Genomic DNA, 3224 nt, shown 5'->3' with positions numbered 1-3224 from the left:
ACATTTACTTTTACATGTAAGAACTCATCTACAGAAATAATTGCATGATATTGATAAATGCTATTAATAGAACTATCATTTAATTTTAATTGTGATAATCCAGTATTGTAGTACTCAGGTAAGTGAAACAGTTCTTTTATCTTTTGTTCTTTCTGTTTCAAGACAATGTTTGTCTGTGTGTCCCTGACTGTCCTGAGACTTGCTCTGTAGAACAGGGTGGCCTCAAAATCAGAGATCTGCTTGACTCTGCTTCCTGAGTGCTGGAATTAAAGGTGTGAGACACCACGGCCTACATAGATAGCTTTATATGATATACATAATAAATCTGTAGGAACATAAAACTGTATCATAGATACCTACAATAAATCTAATGGTTTGTAATGTATTAGCCTTACTGAATAAGCAGACAAGTTCGGGTTAGTCCCAGAAGTGAGAACATACCTGTACATGTGTGTGTTCAGCAGCCAGCATCTGGCTGGTTTAGTGGTTGTGAGTGTAAGCAAAAGCATTGGGTTCCTTTAGAAAACAGGACAGTCAGGAAGTTGATTTTCATTATATTAGACATACTATAAATATTTGTTTATAAAGTACTGAAAAAAATCCTTTGTGATTCCTGTAGCAGAAATCTGTTCACAATCACTGATCTCCAAGATGAAGTTTCTTATCAACTAATGAATATAGTTCACATAAAAGGGGCATGGTGGCGCACGCCTTTAATCCCAGCACTCGGGAGGCAGAAGCAGGCAGATTTCTTGAGTTTGGGGTCAGCCTGGTCTACAAAGTGAGTTCCAGGACATCCAGGGCTACACAGAGAAACCCTGTCTCTAAAAACAACAACAACAACAACAAAAAAAACCAAACCAAACCAAACCAAGAAAACAAAAAAAGAAAGAAAGAAAGAAAGAAAGAAAGAAAGAAAGAAAGAAAGAAAGAAAGAAAGAAAGAAAGAAAGGAAGTATAAATAATATTCTAGGAGTTTTGCTAGACTAATAGCGTGTTTGAAAAAAAGTTACCATATTGATTTCTCTGAGTCAATGTTGTAAAACAAATGGTGACCTTTTCTTCATTTAATGATTCAAAATTATTGAGTATACACTAGAGGAGAATGACTGAACCCGTGCTTTATATTAATCGTATCAACCCTGTTTGTTTTAGAGTTCCAAACCAATCAAGAAGGGGTCAAAATTTAAAAAACAAAAGTGTTTGAAAAACTCACTGGTAATTTTTAAGTCAGATGAGTGGATTGGTGGTCCTCTTACTTGTTTTTCTAAGTTAAAAGTTCCCACAGGTCCCACTAGTGGTCTGACTGTGTACTTGTTATGCACGTGTGTGTAAAGAATATCAGTATGCTGACTTTGCCTTTTGTATCCGTGGAATCATCTTTCCAGATGATTTCCAAATATACATCCCTCAAAACAGTTATCAAGACAGATATATTTGAAACCAGCATGGACAGGAGAAAAGAGAGCCTCACAGGCTTCTCAGAGTCTCTGTCCTCATTCCCAACTGCACTCTGCCATGCAGGGTAATTTCCATGCTAATCACTGCCAGGGGAATTCTCCATTGTCTGCTTGTGTAAACTCACATTACAAAACACTGTGTCCCAGTTTCATCTGTTTGGAACATCATGGATACTGAATTTTATTAGATATGATATTTAACATGACTTTTTGTTTCGATATGTTTCTGAAAATTTTTTTCTTGCTCTTGCACAGTTTGCTCACTTGGATTTATTTTCTGTGAGTTTTGTTGCACGATTAGACAATAGTTTCTTCTTCACTTTTACTGATGATACACAGCTGGATTTGAATCAGTCAACATGAGGTATATTATGCCAAGGTAACTGGATACCCTACGTATCAATGGTGCGAATCAACAAAGGTTTATTACTCTCTCATGCTTTATGTCCACTGCAAATTAGCTGGTGAAACATCACTGCCCATTACTGTTGCCATCCTGGCTTCAGGAGCAGTCTGGCAGAACAACTACTGTTTGGAATGCTGTCAGGTACAGAGCATGAGGATGATAGGTGGGGGACAATTGGCAATGTGTGTGCTTGCTCTTCAAGCTTCTACATGGATGCAATGCATATGTCATTTCTAATCATATTCCACATGGCCTTTGTGACTTTAAATGGTGAAGAAAGTAAAGTCAGTAAAGAGGCAAGGTAGGTATTGGAGAATAATACAGTTTTAGCTTTTTTTTTTTTTCAAGTAATTTGTTTGAGAACTTTCATGTGATATAGATGTATAATTCTTTCATTACAATAGAATAACCAGAGATTCCAAACAGAGGATAGTTTGAACTAAGAGTGCCACATCCTTGCATAATGCTAATCAGTGTCTGTTCCAGAGTGGGATACAATTCTATTTGATGAAGGCAACAACAACAAGCTATGTGAGAACAGAATGACTCTCACATGCTGACAATAAGATACTAAAAAAACCTTTCTGTGTATATAAAGGAAAAATGAAGGACATATAATAATGGCCCATAACGATTATTGAACCCCTTAAGCAGATGCTGAATTTAGCCCCTGATTGGGATATGGAATTGTTCAGGCTTGAGTGTGAAACATTCTCTGTAGGAACAGATATTTAAATACGTGCTCCCCAGCTGATGATGACAGGAAAGCTTTGGAATGTAGGTTACTAAGAGTGGACCTTGGCAGCTTCATCCACTGTTGGTTTTGGTTGCTGTTGTTTGATTGCTAGTCAGCCAAGATGGTTAAGTATGAATGACTTCTACACCCACCATCGCCAAGCTTCTCCATCTTGCCTTGTTCCAGGATGAACAGAAGCTTCTCAGAAAGTGGGAGTCAAAACAACGTCACTCTTATTTAAGTTTGCTTCTACTGGGCATTCCGCAAAAGCAGTGAGTAAAGGTGTTAGACTCCATTGTGTGTCTGATCTCTGTTTTTAAAAATCTACACTACGATGATGCACTGTAGGGTTTATATGTCTTCCTCTGAAGCCTTGGTTCTCATACTGTTCTATACTTTCTCTGATTTAACATTATTTTATTTCTACATTCTAGCTGCATATATATTAAATACCAAAATAAGCTAGTTGTGTGTTTCATTTTAATTTTTTCAGTGTCTTATTCACAGGTGTTGTCCCTCTTTGCCCCCCCATTTGTATCTATGAAATTCTATGAGTAATTTTTGTCAGTTATTTGAAAACCTTTGTCACATTAAGTTTAAGGAGGGTATCTTTCCCTATGAT

The sequence above is a fragment of the Mus musculus genome, chromosome 2 (assembly GCF_000001635.26).
Source record: "Mus musculus strain C57BL/6J chromosome 2, GRCm38.p6 C57BL/6J".
NCBI lineage: Eukaryota > Metazoa > Chordata > Mammalia > Rodentia > Muridae > Mus > Mus musculus.
This window is presented reverse-complemented; position numbering follows the sequence as displayed.